Source organism: Zalophus californianus, chromosome 11 (genome assembly GCF_009762305.2).
Source record: "Zalophus californianus isolate mZalCal1 chromosome 11, mZalCal1.pri.v2, whole genome shotgun sequence".
NCBI lineage: Eukaryota > Metazoa > Chordata > Mammalia > Carnivora > Otariidae > Zalophus > Zalophus californianus.
The window spans coordinates 35,125,494-35,150,822 of NC_045605.1; positions in this window are offsets into that span (position 1 = coordinate 35,125,494).

Below are 25,329 nucleotides of genomic sequence, written 5' to 3' on the forward strand. Positions count from 1 at the left end.
TGTATATATATATATATAAAAGGTGTTACTTTATTGACTGGAGTGATTAAGCTTGATTATGGAGGGAAAATAGAATTGATGTTTAACCTCTGGAACAGAGAAGATTCAGTCTAGGCTTAGAGAATTCTGAGTACCTTCTTAAAACTCTGCTATTCCAGGATAAATTATTAAAAAATACTATAACAACCTAATAAGGCAGGATTGCTAATAGCTCAGACCTTCAGATCTTTCCAGAATAAAAGGATCACTCCATTAAGTCAAGTATTTTAGGGCTCCTGGGTGGCTCAGTTGGTTAAATTTGGGACTCTCGATTTCCACTCAGGTCATGATCTCTGGGTCGTAGAATTGAGCCCTGCATGGGGCTCTGCCCTTAGTGCTGAGTCTGCTGGAGATTCTCTTTCTCCCTCTCTCTCTGCCCCTCCCCCTGCTCATGCACAGGTGTTCTCTCTCTCTCTCTCTCTCTCTCTGCCCCTCAAATAAATAAGTAAATCTTAAAAAGAAAAGAAAAGAGGGGAAGGGAAAGGGAAGAAAGGGAAAGGAAAGGAAAGGAGAGGAGAGGAGAGGAGAGGAGAGGAGAGGAGAGGAGAGGGGATGGGAGGGGAAGGGAAGGGAGGGGAGGGAAAGAAAAGGAAAAATTGTACCCCAGCCAGCAGAAGAACCGGCTGACAGCACAGGGAATATTGGGTTGGTAGTAAAAGAAAAGTTCCAACTACAGCCCTGTATTCAGATGCAGGCATGCCTGCTATAACAACTATACATATTTTTCCTTGATTTATTATTACATTTGAATATATTGACCAATTTCCCCCTTATCTTCTTTCCTTAATATTTTATATAAGATGTTCTAGTGTTGGTTATGCCCATAATTCAGTTTTTAAGTTAAAGGATCTCAAGTGGGATTGTGACTAATCCAGTGAAGGAATTAATATCATTTAGATATATGTGATTTATGGACCACTGCAGTCCCCCTTTTAAGGGAGAAAATGCAGTCATGCCTATTTGTTCAAAGGATAGTAGAATTATGTTGGGAAAAGATACAATGTTGCTTTTTTCAAATTAAATTTGAATGATATGTAAAACAAACTATATCCATTTTTAAGAAATGTACAATTTGATCCATTCTGACGGTTGTATATATCCATGAAATTATAATCATACACCCGCAAACCAATATTTTTAAAAGCTTAATGACAACCAAAATACTTTCATTCCCATTTGAAGTCCATTTCTTCCTCTGCCCACAGCCTGAGACAACCACTGATCTATTTTTTATTGGTATACTTTAGTTTGTATTTTCTAGAATCTTATATAAATGTAATCATTTAATATTTAATTTGTGTGCTTAACTTTTTTTTCCAGTATAATAATTTCAAGATTTATCCATGTTACTGTATTTGCAGTTTCTAGTTTTGATTCTAAGTAGGATTCCATCTTCTGGATATACCACAATTTGTTTATCTACTGACCTATAGATGGGCATTTAAGTTGTTTCCTAATTTTAGCCATTGTGAATAAAGTTGCTATCAATGTTTTTAATGATTCTTTATACAGACATGTTTTGATTTATCTTGGTAAGTACGCAGGGCTAAATATCTCTATGATATGGTAGATTTATGTTAAACTTCTGAAGCAATTGCCAACCAGTTTTCCAAAGTGACTATCATTTTTTATTCCCACCATCATTGCATGAGTGTTCCCATTGTTCCATATTCACATCAACAATTGGTATAGTCAGGTATTTTTTATTTTTCTTTCTCTTTGTCTGTTCATCTTTCTTTTTCTTTGCTCTTTTTTTTTTTTTTTGCTTTTTTAATGTGTGTGAAGTTGTATCTCATTGTGGTTTTTGTGACTTTAATTCATATTTTTCTAATGACTGAAGATGTCCATGTTTTCCATGTGCTAATAGCCATTTCTATATCTTTTATAGTAAAGTATTTGTTCAAATCTTACGTCTATTTTGGTATTGGGGTGTTTCTGTTCTTATTATTGTTGTTAGTGTTCTTTATGTTTTCAAGATACTACTTCTTTGTCACATACCTATATTGTGAATATTTTATCACTTTTGGTGGCTTCCATGTTTGTTTTCTTTCCTTTTTCTAAGATTTTACTTATTTATTTGACAGAGACACAGGGAGAGAGGGAACACAAGCAGGGGGAGTGGGAGAGGGAGAAACAGGCTTCCCACAGAGCAGGGAGCCCGATGTGGGGCTTGATCCCAGGACTCTGGGATCATGACCTGAGCCGAAGGCAGATGCTTAAAGACTGAGCCACCCAGGCACCCCGTCCATGTTTGTTTTCTTAATAGTGTCTTGAACAATAACAATTTTTAACTTTTATGAAGTCAATTTATCATTTTTTCCTTTTTGTTTAGTGCTTTTTGTGTCCTAAGGACACGAAATATTTGCCTATTCTAAGACTGCCAAGATATTTTCTCATGCTTTCTTTTAGAAGTTTAATAGTTTTACCTTTTATCTTTAGATTTCTGATCTATTTTGTGTTACATTTTGTTTATGGTATGGGGGATAGTTTGATATTTATGTTTATTTCCATATTCACATCTAGTGTTTCTAGCAATTTTGTGGGGGAAAAAAAATCTCCCTCCTTTCCTCATTGAAATCTTTTGAAACCTTTGTCAAAAGTAATTGACTAAATATGTATGAGTGTTTTTCTGGATTCTGTACTGTGTTTCAATAATGAATATGCTTGTCTTTTTGTCATTACTTTTCATAGTTGTTCCAGTTTTAAAGTAATTACTCAAAATTCAGTAAAGTTCTCGAACTATGTTCTTCCTCTTTAAGATCACTTTCGTTATTCTTCGTCATTTACATTTCAATATAAATGTTAAAATCAACTTCTCAGTTTCTATTTAATAATAAAATACACTGGAATTTTGGCTGAGATTGCACCAGATCGCCACATCAATTTAAAAATAAGTGACATCTTTATAATATTGAGTCCTTCTAATCCATAATATAATATGTATCTCCATTTCTTTAGGTATTTTTTTACATTTCTCTCTTAATCCTCTGCAGTTTTCAGTGATAAGATCTGATAAATGTTTTGTTAAATTTATTTCTAAATAATTTATTGTTTTTAAAAATGTTATTTGAATCACAATTTTTTTTAAATTTTGTCTTCTAATTGGTTGTTGCTGGTGTACAAATACAATTGTTCTTTTTATGTTAACATGTATCTTGTGACTTTGTTATATACATTTTTTGATTGCAGAAGTTATTTTGTAAATTCCCGAGGATTTTCTTCTAAGATAATTATACCATATACAAATAAAAACACTTACTTGGGGTGTATATCCTTTGTATTCTGCGTATCTTTTATTTTTGTCTTGCCTTATTGACATGGCAAAAACCTCCAGAACTATGTTCAATACATTTGGCAAAATCAGCATCCTTGCATTGTTTATACTAGTCTTCTTTTTAAATATATATGGATAAAATAAAATACATGGATCTAAATTACCCAAAACAGTAGACCGTAACACATTGAACTGCAGTACCAACACAGAACTTCTAAGCATTTCTCTATATACCTCAGGAGTAGAAAGCCTGATAAAGGAATTTTTCAGACTTTCTTATCAGCAGAAAATCTGGCTAGAACTCACTGGTGAAGAACACATGCAAAATTGAAAAGGCAATGTTATGTCCTGTATGTTTCTGCACACCTGGCCCCCAAATTCTTATGTTGAAGCCCTAACCTGAATGTGATGGTACTTGGAGATGAAACTTTTGGGGGTTAATTAGGATTAGAGGAGGTCATGAGGGTAAGACCCTCATTATGGAATTATGGAATTACTGACCTTATAAGAAGAGATAGAGATTGATTTCTCTCTCTCTCTCTCTTTCTCTCTGCCATGTGAAGAACAGAGAGAAAGTGACTATCTGCAAGCCAGAAGAGGTTCTCACTGGGAACTGAATCAGCCAGCACCTTGATCCTAGACTTCCCAGCTTCCAACAGTGAGAAAAAAATGCCTGTCACTTAAATTACTCAATCTTTAGCATTTTGTTCTAGCAGTCCAAGCAGAGAGAACTAGGGGAAGCATTCTTTACTATCAGTTACTGTGGGTAGGTAGCTGAATGACTGTCTTTCAGCAGCTCCAAAACAACTTGAAAAATCATCTCCTTTGAGCTTTAAGCAGGTAGATCCTTCTGGCAGCATCCCTGAGCTTTCTGAATTACCAGGTTTCCTTCTTGAAAACTGCTTTGCTCTCCTTTACTCTCTCAGCCTTCTTATTGATTACTTAAGTTTCTATTTACCCATATTAAATCACTTCCTACTTAAAATAGCTATGGGATTTAAACTTTCCTTACTCACTAATACATTTCTATACATAAAGGTATTTGGAAGTTTATTGTCTTGCATCAAGCACCCAGCTTCCTAAGTGATGTATGTGGTATAATGATGAGGAGCAGACATGGGTCACTTCAACACATGACATGTGTTTGACCTTGAGTATCCCTTGTTAAATAGAATTTATCTTTTTATTTTACTTTGTAGGAGAAGGATGGGGAAAAGAGAGGCATTTCTGGGCTCCTATCATTCATCAATATATTGTTTCTATATGAAAAATAGCTAATTTACAAATTAACTTAAAAATAAAAAACCTACAAATTACTTTTTAGAACATGCTGTTTTGGTAAAATTGAAATAGTCTTTTTAATTACTACATAACCCTTTTTAAATAGACTAAATGATATATTCATTATGGACAGTTAAATGAACACTAATCCAAGTTACTCTTTTAGGTACTCTTAATTCTCCATTTCCTGTCACATTATTCTCCCTGAATTAGTTCTAATTATGGCACTGTACATCCTTCCAAACCTTAATTGGATTGGATTTTTATTCTGTACACACACACACACACACACACACACACACACACTGTTGATAGTAATTAATGTTTTCTCATGAATCAACTGGGAGTTCAGAAGATAGCCTGGTTGAGTGAGCTTCAAAAGGACCTCACTCAAGAAGTCTTCCTTTAGGGAATGAGCCATCCTCAGTGTATTCCAGAGGAAACATAACCAAGAGAGGATACATATCTATACATATCTACAATAAAATATAGACATAGATAATACATAATAGATAGCTGATAGATAGATAGATAGATAGATAGATGATAGATAATAAATAAGTAGATAGGTAGATAGATCAATGTTGATATAGATATATAGATAATTTGTTATAAGGAATTGACTCATGTTATTATGGAGGCTGGGCAACTCCCAAGATCCTCAGGGTGATGTGCATCAAAAGCTAGAGACCCAGAAACCCTATGGCGCAGCTCCAATCTGAATCCAAAGGTCTGAGAAACAGGAATGCTGATTATGTAATTCTAGTTTAAAGGCTGGCAGGCACAAGACTCAGGAAAAATAGATGTTTCAGTTCCAGTTTGAAAGCAGAAAAAAAGTAAAAGTCCTAGTTCAAGGTCCAATAGGCAGGAATAATTATTTCTTACTTGGGAGGAAGACTTTTGTTATATTCAGGTCTTCAACTGATTGGGTGAGGCCCATCCACTTTAAGGAGGGCAATATGCTTTACTTAGTCTACTGATTCAAATGTTAATCTCATTCAAAATTGCCCTCACTGAACCACCCAGAGTAATGTTTGACCAAGTATCTCTTCACCCCACAGCCCAATCAAGTTGACAAAATTAATAATCACACAGATTATTATATTATTATAAGCAGAATAAAGGCTCACTCCTAGATGTGGACACTCACTGGTAAAAAACTAGGGCATGAAGAGTGGCCAACCACAATGTGCTTCACATTCTTCAGGTCAGAGAGATCTTTCAGGAAAGCCTAAAACATGCAATAGGTAAAAGAGCAAGCATTTAGACATCTAGCATATTCAGAGGGCACCAACACTAAATCATAAGTTTAGAGTCAATTATAAACTGTTCTTTATTCCTGAATGCCATCCTCTAAAGTTGTGTAAGAACCAGAGGTAGTGTTGTTCTGCTAATAATTTCTGATATGATTGTGACCCAGGTTAAAAGAGAGTAGAGGCTTTAAATCAGACAAGAAAAGGAAATGTTACTAGTGGGATGGATTTGTGTTTTAATTACTGAATAATCATCCAGTTGAATCAAAAAATGAATCTCAGAACTATAAAAAGTCCAATATCTTTTACTTTGTACCCAAGTTAGCCCAACTCATTTAATAATCATGGTATATGTTCATTTTTTCTCCTAGTATATGCTTCTTAATTACAAAATCAGTAGCATCTATATGTTCACCTTGCAATAGATTATCTTACATATTAAAACTATAAAAGCTTAAGTATAAGATGAAATTTAGGAAAGACTAATAAAATAATAATCATTTCAGCTATTACTGCTGCAAGGTTCTCCTATCATCCTTAAGGATACATTCACCTCAGTTGATAAATTATCTTATAGCTTGCTCTTCACTATCTTTGTTATTAATGCCACATGATGATATCCAAGGCTGAGCTACCTCATATTTACTCTGTTTCTATAAGGATTGTCTTCATTATCCTTTACTGAATACCATTTATCAGGGCATTGTAGATACAAAATTAGTTTCTGATTTTAAGAGATGAACATACGAGAGTTACTATATAAAGAAATAATTATATTAGAGACTGATTACAGAGATCATATAAAACCTAACTAGTTATTAAATATCACAATACAGTATGAGTGCTGTTAGAATTACTAGCACTACATAACAAACCTCTCCAAAACCCAGTGGCTTAAAACATTTATTTACCTGATGAGTATGCAATCTGAGCAGAAATTGTTGATGGCAGGTCCCTTGTCTTTACTCAATATTAGCTAGGGGCTAGAATCTTCTGAAGGTGTGTGGTCCAGGAACACTCAAACAGCTGGGGACTGAAACAATTGGAGCTGCTCAGTCATCTCCATCTCAAGACCACAGGACCCTCCAGCATGGCCATTTAAGCAAAGGCAAACTTCTTACTTAGAGTTGCAAGTCTGTGAGTACATGGCGATACATGTCACCAGTGAGAGCCCTGTGAAGTCTATATTGCCTTTTATAACCCTGTCATGAAGTGCCACTCTTACTGTAATTCACCTGTCTGGGTAGAAATTATAGATGTCACCTCACAATGGAAGAGTGTTAATATCACATTGTAAGAATATGTAGACTGGAATATTACATTTGCAAAATGCAAAAGAACACGGGTGCACAGAGTAGGCAGAACTATTTCAGGACTGGAGAAGTCAAAGTCTTCCAGCAGTGGGAGACAGGAATCGAGGTTTAGGAACCACTCAGTCACCCTGCCTCTAGTCTTTCTCTCTGTCCACCAATTCATTCTTCACATTGCCTCTTAAACAAATTATCTAAAATTCAAAGTGGATGCCATCCCAATGCCTAACACCAAGCACTTTTTTTCCAAATTTCAAGAACCTATATCAGCACTGTCACATAGAACTTACTGTCCATTAAAGTAGCTGCTAGCCACATGTGGATACTGAGGATTTAAAATGTGACTATTGCAACTGAAGAACTGAATATCTAATTTTATTTAGTATAAATTAGTTTTAATTTAATTCAAATAGCCACATGAGGCCAATTATTGGGGAAGGTCATTGAAAAGATATGACCAACAGTTGACCTGTGAGTTGATCCTGGCACTCAGAGTTCCCTCACCCCTCCCCTGCCCTTGGTGTGGGTCCTGTTTGCCTTTCCCCACCCCCAGAAGTTGCTCCAAGGATATGGCCTTGAGAGAGTGCTGTGGTGCTGAGAACACCTGCACAGTATACAGACTAAATCCAGTTATGGCCTCCTTATAAACTTTTAAGATTTGGCAGGTGGGTTCAGGGATCCATTTGTCTTGCTGCCACCCAAGACAAGCCTCATATGTAACTTCCCTTTGCTTATTAAAACTGCCATCTACGAGCGGTGCCTGGGTGGCTCAGTCATTAAACATCTGCCTTCGGCTCAGGTCATGATCCCAGAGTACTGGGATTGAGTCCCACATCACCTCCCTCCTCAGTGGGAAGCCTGCTTCTCCCTCTCCGGCTCCCCCTGCTTGTGTTCCCTCTCACTGTCTCTGTCAATTAAATAACTAAAATCTTAAAAAAAAAAAAAAAAAACTGCCACCTACCAACCTGGAGTGGCCTGTCTCTTCGGTCTCTCCCTGACCAGGTTTGAGACACCCAGGAAGCTCCTGAGAGGGTTGTGAACCAATAACATTTGAGTAACATTTTAAATAACATAGGCATTCTGAGATAAACTCCCAAGTCCTTAAAGTTATCTTTTTAAAATCCTGTAACATCAAGGTGCTGTGTTATCACACTCTTTTGAAGGAAAGAAAAATGAAGTGAAACGAATAATTTCTATTTAAGATGGTACATTATGCATTGTAATCCAAAGTTGCTATTTTAATCTAGGTTAATGCAAGTATTGAGAATTATATACAATATTCAGTGTCAACTAGAAGAAACACTTTTATTGGGATCTGCTTTACTGGCATTCTTTTTTATAATGTGACATTTTAAAACCTCACATACTCTAAGAGGTTGACCAGCCATGAAGAAAAAAAATCAAGGTTGTCCTCTAATCTTCTGTGCACTAATGCTAATTTCTAAATGTTGTTAATTTAATGTCACCCCTGCAAGACTTTTTAAGTGATTACATTGTTCAGAGTCTACAGGTTTTGTATAACTCATTAGACCTGTGCAGTTGGTCTTAGGGGCAACGCAATTTTAAGCATTGTTAGTTCCCTTTAGATTACTTCCCCTGAACAAGGTAGTGAAATAGTCCCTTTACAGACCTTTAACATTATGGTGATTTACAGATCCTTTCTACAAAGCAAATTTAAGTAGAAATTCTTCTTGAAATAATAATATGTGGCCAAATATTTTAGACAGAATGCTAAAATTTCATATATATTCTGTGAGTTCTAATATATACATAAGAAAGACATTTATTATACCTCTTTAATGAAAATGAAGATACCCAATTGAAAAAAGGTCATATATTGAGTTAAGAATGGGCTGGAAGAAATCTGAGTATTCCCTTATACAGAGTGATATATTCTATTTTCTGGTCTATATAATCTCATCCAAACATTAGTCATCTTATTTTCAACTCACGATTTCCTTTTACATTTTCTAGATGAGAAATGAAACTTGGCAGGCAAGATGAAAAGTAGCAATTAAGATTCTGTTTATTCCATAAGTTTTAGTTCACAGTTCCTGCTGATTAGCAAAGAGCAATATTTGAAAGGTTGACTGTTATTTTGATGTTTGTTTGCTACACTTAAGAATAACTTTTCCCCATGTGTGGCTAATCAGTGAATGCAAAGTGTGAATTTTTATAAGAGAGAGAAATATTCCTCAAGAGCCATAAATTTAAATATCCAAATCTAAATTCCCCTACCTCTTTTTTTTTTTTTTTTTTTTACCGAGAATTTCCTTATACAAGGGATAGTGATACACCTGAGGAGGTCAGGCCACAACTTTAGCACAATGGGTCCTCCAAATGTCCAGATTGACTAGAGCACACAGCTCCAAGGCAGAGCATAGAGGGAAACAGAATGCCCTGGCAGCTGATGATGTTGATGTCTGGGACTGGATATTGGCTTTTACTGCTATATCCAGCTTGAGAAGACAAGAAATAGAAAAGGCAAGTGAGATACATTCTAGGTAGATGAAGTTGGTGGACTACATGTTATTTGTTTTTGTTCATGAAGCAATAAATATTGTATTAAGTGACATAAGTAAATTTTTGGTTCAACTTTGTCATCAACTCAGTGATTCAGTTTAATTAGTCAGTTCACCTTGAGCCATCTGACCAGTAAAGAAGGAAAAAATATTAATGTCTAAATGATTGGCTTGTCTCAAGAAATAAATGGGTAATGCAAGTTAAATCACTTGTTAACTCTAAAGTAGAGCTTATCAAACTTGACTAAGTATCAGGATCACCTGGAGAAGTCACTGGAGCAGTGTTTTAAGGCACTGTACTAAAGACTGCTAACAACATCAATTGACATCCTGTATCTAATAGGAAAATTAAGTGCTCCCCACCCAGGATTCTATAATCATTTTTTTTTCATTAAGAATAAAAAAATCTGGGGTGCCTGAGTGGCTCAGTTGGTTAAGTGTCTGCCTTATGTTCAGATCATGATCTTGGGGTCCTAGGATCAAGCCCTGGGTTGGGCTCTCTGCTCAGCAGGGAGTCTGCCTTTCCCTCTGTGATCTCTCTCTCTCTCTCTATCAAATAAATAAATAAAATCTTTAAAAAAAGAATTAAAAAATCATAGATTTTGTGAATATATTTAGTTGTTTTCTAAATTGGGTCACCTACAAGCAATGCTTTATAGTATTAATACAGGTAGTTACATAACCATTCTGATGCCACTTGATTAAAAATAATGATTTAAATTTCCATTATAAGCTTTAATTATTAATTATGGAAACAAATAGTTTTCCTCTAAGCAATCTCAGGAAATAACTGATTGATATGCTTCTAGACTTTGAAAGAAATCATAGAAGTAGGTTTTATAGTGTTTCCCCAAAATTCATACTCACCCTGAATCTGAGAACATGACCATATTTGGAAATAGAGTCTTTGCAGATGTAACTAAGAATTGAGATATGATCATACTAGATTATAGTGGGCCCTAAACCCTTATAAGGAAATGTCCCTACAAGAGACATAAAAGGACACAGACAAAAAGAAGACGATAGATACAGAGTGTCTACAGGCCAAGAGATGTCAAGGACTACTGGCAATCATCAAATCTAGGAGAGAGGCAAGGGAGAGTTTATCCTAGAGACTTCCGAAGGAACCAAACCTGTCAGCACCTTGATTTTGGATTTCTGGTCTGTTGAAGTGTGAGAGAATAAATTTCTGTTGTTTTAAGGCACAAGCTTTGTAGTAATTAGTTCCAACAGTCTTAGAAAATTAATACATGACTGTAGATATAAAAGTAGACATGCAAGAAGTTTAAAGTATTTAGCCTCTATTTTGTTATCGAGTATTTTATTACATGCAGAGACTCTCGACAATATTTCTGAATCCCATTGAAAATAAAAATGTTTTCACTGGTCATGATCTGATCCCTGAAAGACCTCCTACTTTTCTGCATTCAATTTTCTTTGATTTAATGGCTTCTTGTAACTCTTTGACTCATTTTCCACTTTGACCATTTGGTTCTTATGCTATCCACTCTGCCACTACTCTTCCCACAACAAGGTAATGTTTGCATTTTCTTTCTTTTTTCCTCTCCCATGCTAAGCACATACAGGGCTTTTTATCTCAAATAGCTTGCATTAGTGCTGAGTAACACTTGTGGTTTCTGTTTCTGCCCAAGCATGAAAACAAATCTGCATGCAGATTTCAGGAGGCTGGGTAGTTTCTTAAAAACAACTCACCAACAAAACTACATATACTATACGTACACATGGATATGCACATGTGTGTATTTCCTACATTCTGAAAAACAGTTTTTTCAGTATGTCTACTTAAACTTTATTGTTATGATTTTCTGCTTTTCAAAGTTCCAATGAGAAATCAGTTCCTTAGCACAGCTGCTACACCAGCAAGAGAATAAAAAAGAGATGGCTTAAACATATGCTAATCAACATGGTGCTGGTTCCATCTGGGCTACAAAATAGGCAATATTACAATACTCAACTGCTCTACTAAATAGCTATTACTGAACACTTTAAGGTCATATCAAAACTGTCCTTCCTGGTGGACTGGCAATACAGAGTCCCATCTGCATCCATCAGAAATGTGTGATTTATGCTATTTTAATTAGTTTATAAATAATTCATAATATGCCTGCTTACCAAGACCTGAGAACTGAATTCCTTCAGCTTTAGATTTACCATTTGCCTTTCCCCTCATAATTTTTTTCATCCCTCTAAGGAATGAGTGACTATTTAAAAAGTGTAGTTTATTCCTGATTTAATCTTCATTTAACTCTGTGATATTGAATCAGAGCAATTAATGCACTAATATTTTTCTGAACTGGTTATAGAAACAAGGTTTATCAGAGAATCATTGATATAGTGTAGGCTGCATCATGTTATCTGGGCATATTTAGACCACTGTTCCAATGTCTAACCAACTCCCCATCCCAATTTATTTATTCAGTAGTACATGCATTCATTCTACTCTTTAAGAAAAGTCTCTATGTAAGGTTTTGCTGGAGCTTCAAATATGATTAAAATATGGAACTCAAGATGCCTATATTCTACTACAGAAATTGCAAAATGTTTGTGAGTTAAATACCACAGATCTGTTTGTTTTACCTGAACAGCGTTCTCATTAGTGTTTTAAAATTGCATTATGATTGTTCTTCAAAATTTAACAACTGAAAGTTTTCACATAATAATTTAGAATTATGCCTTCTGTTGATAAAATATCCTTGTAGGCTAGATGTAACTTCCTGTTGATCAAATGTGCATTCATGTTTTGCTCATAGTATTACCTTTGAGCATAATTATTATTACCTTTAAGAATAATTGGAGAACAAGCACATTTGTGATGAATTTGTAATATTTCAAGTTGGCTAGGTTGAACCTTATTTCCCCGAATTATCTTCCCTATATTTTTCAGCTCAGGCAATACAAGAGAGATTCTTCTGGAAGTTTTGGAGCTCAGAAGGGAAGCAGTGGCCTCTTTGTAGCTCCCCTGTTGACTTACTTGGTGTGAGTCAGCAGCTGGGTACAATTGCTCTACCTTCCCCTGGATCTTCTTTAGGTTCTCCAACTCCTGGGCCAGGTGTGTTTAGGTTTGTGACAAAGGGTCCCAGCTTCTCCAGGATACCCTCATTACCAAGGTCAGAGGCAGCAAGATCTTACACAAGTTTCAGTCCATCTTTGTGAACTGCAGTTTATACTTCGTTTGCCCTTATTTTTTTTTTTGCCCTTATTCTTCCCACTTTACATTAGTTTTCCCTTCCTTATTTCTTGCTCTCTGGATCTCAAGCATCAGGCCTGAAGATAGCAACCTTACAAAGACTGGTTAATGAGCTCTTACAATTGAGTAAGGTTAAGTCCCTTAATAAATGTATGTGTGTGTATACATACCTACACACACACACACACACACACACACACACACACTTCAGATACTTAAAAGATACCAAGAAACTTCAATAGTCTATACAATTGCTACTCAAATTTGTTCTGTGAAAACTGCCAACAGTCTGTGAACTGTTACTCATCCTTATTGAAATAATATGATGTGTTTATTCTAACAATAATACCTTGAAATTTTGAAAGCTTTTATTTTATCTATATTTACATTTTGATTTCTTACAAAATACTTGTATTTTACAAGTGTATCAGGCTGCAATAGTTTGAGAAGCAAGCAAAGAAATTGGTTTATCAACACAGTGTGGCAAGCACTGATCTAAGTGGCTTGTACTTAGCCCTTCTAGACATATGAATCTCTTAAACCTTCTCTAGTAGTAAAGATGTGGTGTATAATAAATCATGATAAAAGAAGACATCATGTAAGAAATTGCCATCAGAGTGGTAGAAGTCTCTTTGTTTTGACTGATAATAGGATACTTCATGGAAGAGTCAAGATTTGAGTTCGGTGCCTTAAATAGGCAGCTATAACAACCAAGTATCTTTCTCAGCATTTAATTTCAAATACAATATATTTTCTAGTTAGGGTGGTCATTTCTTTGCATATAGTTTCTTCTGTGTTTATCCTAAATACATGAATTCTTTTCATAAATTATGGAGTATAGTTCAGTTTTATTACAGAGTTCCCCCAGTGTAAGTCTATGAAACTAGGATAATAAGGGTATTTCATTTTAGTCAGCTATAAACAGAATGGCAATGAGTATTTACCTCAATAGCCAGTTCTATTTCCTCAATAGTAGCTGTGTAAATGGTAACAGTTATAAAGCCATGTTCAGGATCAAAGACATGTCTGCCATTGGTATAGGAGGAAGGAGTTGTAGTAGATATGTTTAGCATTTTCTTTTTCTGATATCCATAGCATCTGCACTGTAGAAAAATCTACAACAACTCTTTTAACTGCCTAACTCCCAGAATTCTTTTGGAAAATTTCTAAACAAGTTTGTTGTGTTCTCTGTAAACCACCTATTTTCAGTATCCATATCCAGCATGCAAAAGCTGACTGGTCAAAAAAACAGATCATGATCTATGACTATTTTATCATTTGAAATACAAAGGGCTTATCCAGATGATCTCTTGAACTTCTTTGCATCTGTAAGTTCTGTGATTGATTGTTTTAATCAGTCATTCTAAAGTACTTGTGGCTAGTCTACAGCTACATAAATAGAGATTTCTATTCATGAGATTATAGACAAGTTAAGACAAAGATGTGACCCTATAGTGTATTTTAATACAACCCAAAGCTGTTTAGATATTGTTGAGTCAAGCAATTGTTTAGAATTTGGAAAAGCTAAGATCATATTAAAAATTTTAATGGAGTATGCCACTTGGTGAAATATCATGATCATTAGATGCTTTGCTCAGTGCAACATTTTTTTTTTTTTTTTTAGCTCTCCCTTCTCCACTTCATGGAAATGCCTATCACATAGATTGGGCCTCCGGACTTCTACAGGAATGGCCATATAACCAAAGCTGGGCTAATCTTCATCCTCTAGGGAAATTTACTGGAATGATAAAAAAATGGGGGGAAAACATTTTATTTTCTATATGATTTCTGGCTTTGATGACAGTGTATTCTTGCATTTAGATAAAATGAATACACACACACACACACACACACACACACACACACACACACATCAAAGATGTGTATAACAAAGCCAAGAGAGAAGAAATCTGGGCCAAGAAAAGAGGAAAGACAATTTTCTTTGAACCTGTGGATTTAGCCTCCATCATTCTTCAAAAAGCAATTAGAAGGGCAGTATCACATTGGGAGTAATAAGTTTCACTTGGTATTCCATGGAGTAACCTAAATTAGGAGCTGCCCTAAACTTTGACTGCTGTCTGCAGGAATTACCTTACTTATTATCATTCTAACATGATTTACCTGCCCCATAACAAAGACCACACCTTGAAATTGACTTCTTTATTAGCAAAAAGATCAGCTTTAAGGTTCATGTGTTTTTTTGTTTGTTTTGAAGCTGGTGCTGCCTGTGTAATGTCCTTACTGGCTCACCTTGACTCACAGCCTTCTATGATCTCTGCATCATGTTACTTTCCCATCTCTTATTCCTCTTCCTCTACTACCCTCTGGGATCTGTGCCTAGAGCAACTTTTATGTACATAGATTTGATTTTATGCTCCTGGTTAAGCTTGTTCATGTTGTGTTTGTAATTTAAACTGCCTATGGGCTCAGTATGACATGTACATTAAGCAGGAAATCTCTGTTCTTTGTAAAGCCAGCCTTATGGTCCATCATGGTGGGAAACTACCCTGCTAAGAAAATAATAGTCTAATATCTGAACTTTATTTGGTTAGCTTTGCTCTTGCCACTGCACTTGCATCATCTTTATTTAAAAAAAATATATGTTCTGATTAGCTGTCTCATTCTGGCAAAAGAAGCAATAGCAGTGATACTGGATTAATACCCCTGAAGTGTCCTTAAATAATAAAAATTCAAACAAGAATAAATTGGATGGTCAGTTTCTATGAGGAATAATATAGGTCAGTATTGTCAAAGCCATTTGGCATGGGAGCATTTGAAATCTCCTTGACCTCCATGTACCTGCAATTTAATTTTACTACAGCTAAGACTTTTAGACCAACTGGCATGATAATTCAGATCAAGGTCTTTGGAGGAACTAATCTTTCTTGATTTGAGGAAACTTTAGTCACTTCCTTTTTAAAGCAAGCTATTAAGCTCATTTTTTTTCAGACTCATCATTCACACTCACATAGACATCCAAATAGCTTTCCCCCCATACATATACTATTATGTGACTGCTTCATTATTTCATAGATATTCAAAATATTAATTTGCAAACTATTGCTTAGCTTTTACTCCCAAAGTTTGTCTCTTCTGGGTTTGGAATGAATCTCACAGTGTCTCACAGTATCAAAATAGGTTTACTGGGGAAAGAGAAAATCATCAATGTGTGATGTGAGCATGAAGAAATCCAAAAGCACAGGTCCAGACTCTCCCATTATTCCATAGCAAAGGAGTCTGGACCAGGGTATTGCTGGGCCAGCGGTGTGGGTCTGCATTCCAATGGAAGAACTTTGCCTCTTGTTTTTCTTCCTTTTTTAGGTCCAACATAACAGCGCAGATTTGTCAATAGTATCATAGATAGAGTCTATATTTTATAGACCAGGTGACTGTAGAAGTTATCTAGAAACTCCAGCTGGCAAGGATGTAGAGACCTTAGGGCTCATAGAGCTTGGCAATGCCATCTGCTGAGATGGGCATGTGGGAGGGGAATGAGGACCCCCAGTTTGAAGGGAAGCTGAGCCTGAATACAGCATTTCCTGCTGCTAGAAGGGGAAGTCTTCCTCTGAATGTGTTTGGGCGTCACAGATGTAATTCCCAGAATCATACTCAAAATAATTCTACTTGTTTCTCCACATCTTTCTAGGCAAAGCATTTTATTTAATTATTATGATAACAAACCTCACACTGAAGCCTCACTGTGCCATTTTGGTAGGTCTTTTCTGTAGTAATGAGTTATAGGTTAGAGTCACGGCATAACAAGGATGTCTTTGATTCTAATAGCAACCACCTTAAATAGAGTCCAAGATAAACTAACATTAAATTGCCTACTCATTTTGAATTTTCATTATATGAAAGAATCCAGGTATACTAATTTTAACTCATTCTGGGCTTATATCCAGGCTCACAACTGAACTGTCTAACCAAGTCTAAGTCTCAAAAGCTAACTTTCTTTTTATATACATAGATATAATATCTGATATTAATTCATTTACTGTGTATTTACCAGATGCTCCAGATATGTACCTGATATTGTGAGTGGGAATTGGAAATCAGAGAATATATGTATCCTGTGTTAATTATGAAAATTCTAAGCAGCCTGAATTTTGGAACACACAAATCTATGTTCTGGTTTTGGTATTTTGAAGGAGATTATTCACATTTTGAATCAGATCAATTGCACTTAATTTTTGTTTTTATTAAAGTGCCTGTACTTCAATAAAAACTTGATTTTAGAGCTGAATGTAAGCTGAAGTACTGTTACTGACTAGTAATTTTATGATTCTGGATTTTACCCAAAGCAGGAATATTTCAGTTTAATACAATGTTTGAAGAATTATATTGAAGTTTTGTTTAAAAAGGCTCCCATGAATTTTTATTGTAATACCTGTGACTATGCAAATATAAAGCACTGCCAGTATTCAAATTTTCAGCTAGGGGATTAACAGATATAAAATAATAAATTCTGAACAAAAACATTTCATGTAAGAAAAACTAGACACATCAGAGTTTATGAATAAAATATCAAATAATAACATGCAACTATTGATTGACAGTTGTAGAAATTTTTATGTCTGCTGTGAATGAAACTTTTATAATGACATCAGAATATTTTTTCACATTTCATCTGTAAACATGCTAAGGAATTAATACTATCTGAAAGCTATGTGTAACTACCTAGTTTTTCAGCACTGGAGTGACATATCTGTGTGCTAAAAAAAGTCACTGTATCATCAGGGTGAATGATATGGAGGGGAGGAGCAGATCTGTTCTGGTCTAAACACTCTCTTTTTCTCATGCTCAGGAGTTAATTTGCTAAAAGATATCCTTTTAATATTAGTCTACGAACATAAAGCAATGTGTTAGAAATTAATTCTAACATTTGGATGGAAATTTTGACCAGATAGTATGTAGGTTAGATTCTGTGGGCCATAGAGTCTCTCTCTCCCAACTATTCAACTCTGTCATTACAGTGCAAAAATGGCCATGGACTTTATGTAAATGAATAGGCATGGCTGTATTCCAACGAAAATTTATTTACTCAAACAGGCATCTTTCCTAAGAACTATAGTTTGCCAATCCTTGGTGTAGAAATTGCCTTTAGTCAAACCACTAGGTAACTACTGGGATATATAGCTCCTCCTGTCCTGATGTATACAAGGTGTTTAGAGAAGAAATGTGATATTCATCATGAGCTACCAATTGTTTTGTTCTATAATGCTACTAGTATAACACAGTTCTCCAGTTATAACTTGCTATATTTTAGCATTTAATTTTCTTATTTTTAAATTTTTTTAAGATTTTATTTATCCATTTGACAGAGAGAGACACAGTGAGAAAGAGAACACAAGTAGGGGGAGTGGGAGAGGGAGAAGCAAGCTTCCAGCTGAGCAGGGAGCCTGATGCGGGGCTCGATCCCAGGACCCTGAGATCATGACCTGAGCCGAAGACAGATGCTTAACAACTGAGCCACCCAGGCACCTTAGCATTTAATTTTCAAGTTGTTTGTTTCTAGAAGGAGGAATCAGAATAGTTAAAAATACCGTGATATATCAGCTAGATAAATTTTATTCAGCTGGTATATATTTAATAATAAAGAACTAGGTTAAATGTGGAACTTAAGAAATAAGGCAAAGGATCATAGGGGAAGAGAGGAAAAAAATAAAATAAGACTAAACCAGAGAGGGAACAAACCATAAGAGATTCTTAATCATAGGAATGAACTGAGGGTTGCTGGAGGGGAGGCGGGTGGGGGTAGTTGGGTGATGGACATTGGGGTGGCTATGTGTTGTAATGAGCACTGCGTATTATATAAGACTGATGAATCACAGACCTGTACCTTTAAAACAAATAATACACTATATGTTTAAAAAATGTATTAATATTTTAAATGTAAAATCAATTACAAAGAACAAAAGGTATAACTAGAGGAGAGCAAGGATTGCCATCTGTGTGGAAAAAAGTCATCTAGGCAAGTAGGTAAAGCCTGTAAAGTGGTAATAAAAATAATTAGAGATGATTACATTTTCTTAAGAATCTTCTCTAATATTATTGTTATGTATTAAATAAAATGTTTAAAATTAAAAATAACTTTCTTGCTTAAAACCCAAAGAAATTTTTAATAGAATTTAATAGACATGAGCAAAATTTTTCAAATAGAACATGTTATTTTTTGACAGAGGATAAGAGATAGAAATTACAAAAGAAGACTTATGAGCGCCTGGGTGGCTCAGTCAGTTAAGCATCTGACTCTTGATTACAACTCAGGTCATGATCTCAGGATCCTGGGATTGAGCCCCATTCAAGCTCTGTGCTCAGCATGGAGCTTGAGACCCTCTGTCCCTCTCCCTCCGCCCCAGTCCCTGCTCGCACTCACTGTCTCTCTCTCTCTCTGAAAATAAATAAATCTTTAATAAAAAGGGACTTATAAGTATAATGAAGCAGGATTACAGATGACTTATTGATACTAAGATATGGCATAGACTATATAGACTAGTACAATTTTGTTTTTACTTACAAGATTTAGAAATAATTTGACCAACACTCTATTCTATATATCTTCACCTACAGAGGAACATAAGAGAATTATCTCTGTTCTGTGTTTAGGTCTTGTGCTCTTTTTGTTTATTAACAGTTTGATGTAGCAATAGTTTGTTGTGATAAGTAAATAATGATAATCAGTATTTAGGTAGCATACGATGTGTTTCTTTAAACAATCAAAATGCACAGGCCAGAGATGCAGCTACTATGTGAATCTTTGCTTCCATCCACACCTGGTAGATATTTCTCAATGTGAGTAATTGAGATTTTAAGAAAATTAACCTGGAGTGTATGGGACAAGTGAATTTGTGCAGGGAATACCTATGAGTAAGGCAGTCCTAATTCTCTTTTAATAGCAAAGATATAAGACAATAAAGATATGGCTGAACATGTACTCAACAGAAAAGAAAAGAGAGGGATACATGTGTAGCTACTTAAACCAGCACAAGTTTCAGAGAGAAGCAAATGAATTAGGAAAATTTTCTTCATTTTCTTGCCAAGTTTAAAATATTTTTAAATCAAAATTCACACAGGTTTAGCAGAAAGGAAAACAACTATAAAAATATTGGAAATAAGTTAAAATATTACATTTTTCAGTAGTTGAAATGTGGATGTTTGCTCTCTTATTTAATAGTGAGCATATAGTCTGATAAGGGAAAAATACACTTCAAAAACTTCAGAGTGTGACCCTGTATTTTGTTTGTTGGTCTTCTGAAACCAGTATATCTATTAATTTGTTCTAGACAAAACTGTTTGAATGATTTTTAAAAATCTACTTTATATGGAGCAAAAATATATTAGCATTTATTTGAACATCCTTAATGTTATTTTAAAAATTCTTCTTAGTTGGGATATTGTCACTTGGAATTTTGGTAAGGGAATGTGAAGAAGAATATTTAGATGTATTCCTACTTCAAGTGTGCCTCATTATACCTGCTTTTATGCTTTATCCTTTAATACTCTCTCCTTGAACATTCAATTTGGCTTTTGTTGTGTCCACTCAACTGAAACAACAACTCCATTTACCTTTTTTTTTTTAACCACAATCCCAAGGCTAAATATCTTCTCTCTTTTCATTCTTCTTGACCTCACTGTTATCATTGTGGTAGAGTACATCATGATTCTCTCTTTCAAATGATAGATAGATGATAGATAGATAGATGATAGATAGATCGATAGATAGATAATAGATGATAGATGATAGATAGATAGATAATAGATAGATGATAGATAGATGATAAATAGATGGATGATAGATACATAGATAGATATAGATAAAGAAAATGACAGTTTGGATTAGCTGAGAGATTATCCTCCTAAATCACTGCATTGGTTAATTAAATGGCTATAATAGAAGTGTTTGGAGAAGTTAGAAGAGCAATCAGAAGTTTTGAGAAATAATTTTCAAAGTAAGATTATTTAACCTATAAACAATATTTATTTGAAAAATCTATCAATCTGTTTATCTGTCCAATCTTCGGTATGTTAAACAATCACTACAGGTGATGTAATAAAAACACACTTGACTTTGGTTTCACAGTATTCCTTTAAAATATACTAAGTTTCCATGTAGGCTGGCTTTGTACTCTATAGGCATGGAAGACAAAACTGACATTTTATTTTCTGAACATATCCATGGACTCCCCAGGCATCTCCATAGCCTAGTACCTTTTTTTTTTTTGAGTTCCCTTAACAAACAAATGAATGTCTTATCTGGATACTCAATGTTAACTTCTTGAAATTCACTATTTACCACCAGCTTCCTGCAGCTGTGTCTTCTACCTCTCTAAAAAGGCCTATTAATGCAGGTTAATAATTACCCCACTCTAGCTCTCTTTCTCTTCTGTGTTCACAGAATATATTCACATGTCCTTGACTTGATAACCTTTGGGAGAGCATATTTATCTTATCAAGAATTAAAGAAGAAAAAAAGCTGTCTCCTGGCTCAGCCAGCAAATCGACTAGTAAAATTATTACTCTCCCTCTAGATTTTGCAGTTTAGAGTGAGACTAGAGTGCAGAGTATCCCCTAACTACAAAGACATTATCAGTGTGTGGTGATTCTCACTACTGATGCTCACTCTCTAGAATTAAGATAAAGGAGGTAGCTCCCCAAACTTCTGAACCCAAAAGGAGGCAAATGTGGTGCACAACATCAACTTTCTCCAAAGAAATATCTTTATATTTTTCTTTATTGCTCCTTTATCTGCCTAAAACGCTGAGAATAGCAAGATTCATAAAACAGATCCTCTAAGGGGTGCCTGGGTGGCTCAGTCAGCTAAGTATCTGACTCTTGATTTCAGCTCAGTTCATGAACTCAGGATTGTGAGAGAGATCCCAACATTGGACTCCATGTTCAGTGGGGAGTCGGCTTGAGATTCTCTCTCTCTCTCTCCCTCTATTCCTCCACCCCCCCACTGGTTCTCACTCTCTCTCTCTTTTGCTCAATAAATAAATCTAAAAAAAAAAAATCCCAGATTCTCCAAGATTTCTCTCGAAAAAATCAGCATACAGGGAAAAATTGACAAGGCAAGAAACAACAAATTTTGGAGAGGTTGTGGAGAAAGGGGAGCCCTCTTACACTATTGGTGGGAAGGCAAGTTGGTACAGTCAATTTGGAAAGCAGTGTGGAGGTGCCTCAAAAAATTAAAAATAGAGCTACCTTATGACCCAGCATTTGCACTACTGGGTATTTACCCCAAAGGCACAGATGTAGTGAAAAGAAGGGCCATATGCACCCCAATGTTCATAGCAGCAATGTCTGCAATAGCCAAACTGTGGAAAGAGCTGAGATGCTCTTCAACAGATGAATTAATAAAGATGTGGTCCATATACACAATGAAATATTACTCAGCCATCAGAAAGGATGAATACCCAACTTTTACATCAACATGGATGGGACCGGAGGAGATTATGCTAAGTGAAATAAGTCAAGCAGAGAAAGTCAATTACCATATGATTTCACTTATTTGTGGAACATAAGGAATAGCATGGAGGACATTAGGAGAAGGAAGGGAAGAATGAAGGGAGGGAATCGGAGGGAGAGATGACCCATGAGAGACAATGGACTCTGAGAAACAAACTGAGGGTTCTAGAGGGGAGCGGGGTGGGGGATGGGTTAGCCTGGTGCTGGGTATTAAGGAGGGAACATACTGCGTGGAGCACTGGGTGTTATACGAAAACAATGAAGCATGGAACACTACATCAAAAATTAATGATGTATTGTATGCTGACTAACATAACATAATAAAATAAAATTTAAAACAAAATCAGAATATAGGTAATCTCTTATACTTACTCCAGTTTCTTATATCTATTGTATTGGTACCACAGTAGAAATAAGACATAAATAGTCCCATTTTCTGTCACACATATAAATAAACCTGTAGAAGAATTTCATCAGATTAAAAGACCTTAAATACTGGGAAATTATACAAAAAAGTAATGACTGGAAATCTTTTAAAGAATTGATCCTGACTGATCCTGATCTGACAAAGGTGATTTGCATAGTTTACATATATAAAGTCAGAGAGGACATTACTTTAAGTACTATGATTCTACAAAGTGATTTTCTTTTTATTGGACATTTCACAATAGTATAACATTATGATATGGTAAGTATATTATTGAGCTGGTGTGTAAGGAGGGACAGGAAATTAAGAGCAGTTGCAAATTAGAGGTCAAGATGTCTTCTCCAAGAACAGAATTACATCTAAAATGACATAAAGATGGATACTATTATGTTTTCCTTTTTTGAAAAAAAATATTAATTTTACTTTGAGCTCTGAATCCCCTTTACTCCAATGAAAATTTCATGTATTCTTCACCCATTTTCCCCCAATGGCTATATCTTATATAACTATAGTTCTGTATCCATACCAGGAATATTGGTGTCTGTATCATCCTGTGCCAATTTATCACATATATAAATTTATGTAACTATCACCAGAATCAAGATACATCACCACAGAGCTCTCTCATGCTGCTACTTTATGGCACACCCACCCCCTAAGCACAGTTAACCACTAATCTGTTTTCTATCTCCATAACTTTGTCATTTGTAAGAATGTTATATAAATAGAAACACATGTATATGACATTTTGGGATTAACTTTTTCATTCAACATAGGAGCCTTGAATATAGTTGGGTCATGTTTTTTTTTTTTTTTTTTGTAATTTATTTACCAATACCTGTCTTTTAATTACTGTATTTAGTCTATTTATATTTGAGGTGAGTAATGATTTGCTAAGGTTTAAGTCTGGCATTTTATTTATTCTTATTTTCTGTTTTTTGTTACTCTGTTTTTTTTCCCTTCTATTCTGTGTGTTACATAAACATTTTTACTAGAATACTGTTTTGATGTATAATATGTTTTGGTCTAACTTTTATATAATATTTTAGTGGTTTCTCCAGGCTTAGCATTTCACAGACATAACTTATTAGAGTCTACTGATAGACTTTGGAAAACAACATTTTAATAATTTGTGTCTAGTGTAGAAATCTTTCATTACATTAAGTCTCTTAATCCTGTATAGTGGATAATTGTCTTAAATATTTCATATATATGTGTATATATGAACCACATCAGAAAATACACTTTTTGTTTCAACAATTAAACATAATTTAGAAAACTCAAAAGGAGAAAAACAACTTCTGTTCCTTTCATTGTTCTTCCTTCCATTCTGATGTTCTTAGATTCCATATTTTACTGTGCCTTTCTACTTAAAGAATTCCTTCTGGATATTCTTTTAGAGTATATTGACTTGTGACACATATTTTTAGTTTCCTTTGTGTGCAAATGTCTTTATTTCCTTTCCATTTTGCTGGATATAGAATTCAGCGTTGACAGCTGTTTATTTTAAAGAATCTGAAAAATTTTGTACCACTTCCTTCTGGCTCCATGATCTCAGATGAGAAATCCACTCATTTTAATTGTTTTTCCTTTATATCATTTATCTCTCACTGCTTACAAGATTTGTGTTTGTCTTTAGTTTTCAGAAGTTTGATTATGATGTGTCTTTGTGAGTTTATTTTTGGATTTATCTTGTTTAGCATTCACTCTGCTTCTTGAATCTGAAATCAAATTTGGGAAATTATTGGCAATTATTTCTTTGAACTTTTTTCAGCCTCCACTTATTTTATCTCCTTCTAAGACTCCAAGAACATGAATGGTAGATCTTTTCTTATAGTTCCAAAGGTCCCTGATATCCTGCTCATTTTTTTTTCCGGCCTATTTTCTCTTTGTTGTTTTGATTAAATAGTTATTATTGTTCTATCTTCAAGTTTGCTGATTTTTTTTCTTCTTAGAGAAGAATTTCTCTTTTTTCCAGCTTTATTAAGATATTATTGGCATAAAACATATGTAAGCTTAAAGTGTAAAATAAGGTGATCCAATACATGTATATAATGCAAAATGATTACCACAATAATGTTAGTTAACACCTCCATCCCCTATACATTATTATACATAATTACATATTTATACAAATTATTATACATATATACATATTATAGAAATTATGCAAATATACACAATTACCTTTTTGTGGTAATAAATTTTAAGATTCACTCTCTTAATTTTCAAATAGGTAATATAGTATTGTTAGTTACAGTTATTATACAGTATAGTAGATCCAAAGAACTTATTATCTTACAACTAGAAGTTTATAGCCTTTGTATAGCATGTCCCCATTTTCCCTACTCACCAGCGTCTGGCAACTACTATTTTATTCTCCATTTCTATGAACTCAATTTTTTAGATTCCACATACAATATATGTCTTTCTTTGTCTGACTTATTTTACTTAGCATTATGGTCTCAAATTCCACTCATACTGTCACAAATGACAGGATTTCCTTCTTTTTAATGGCTGAATAATATTCCACTATACATATAATATATA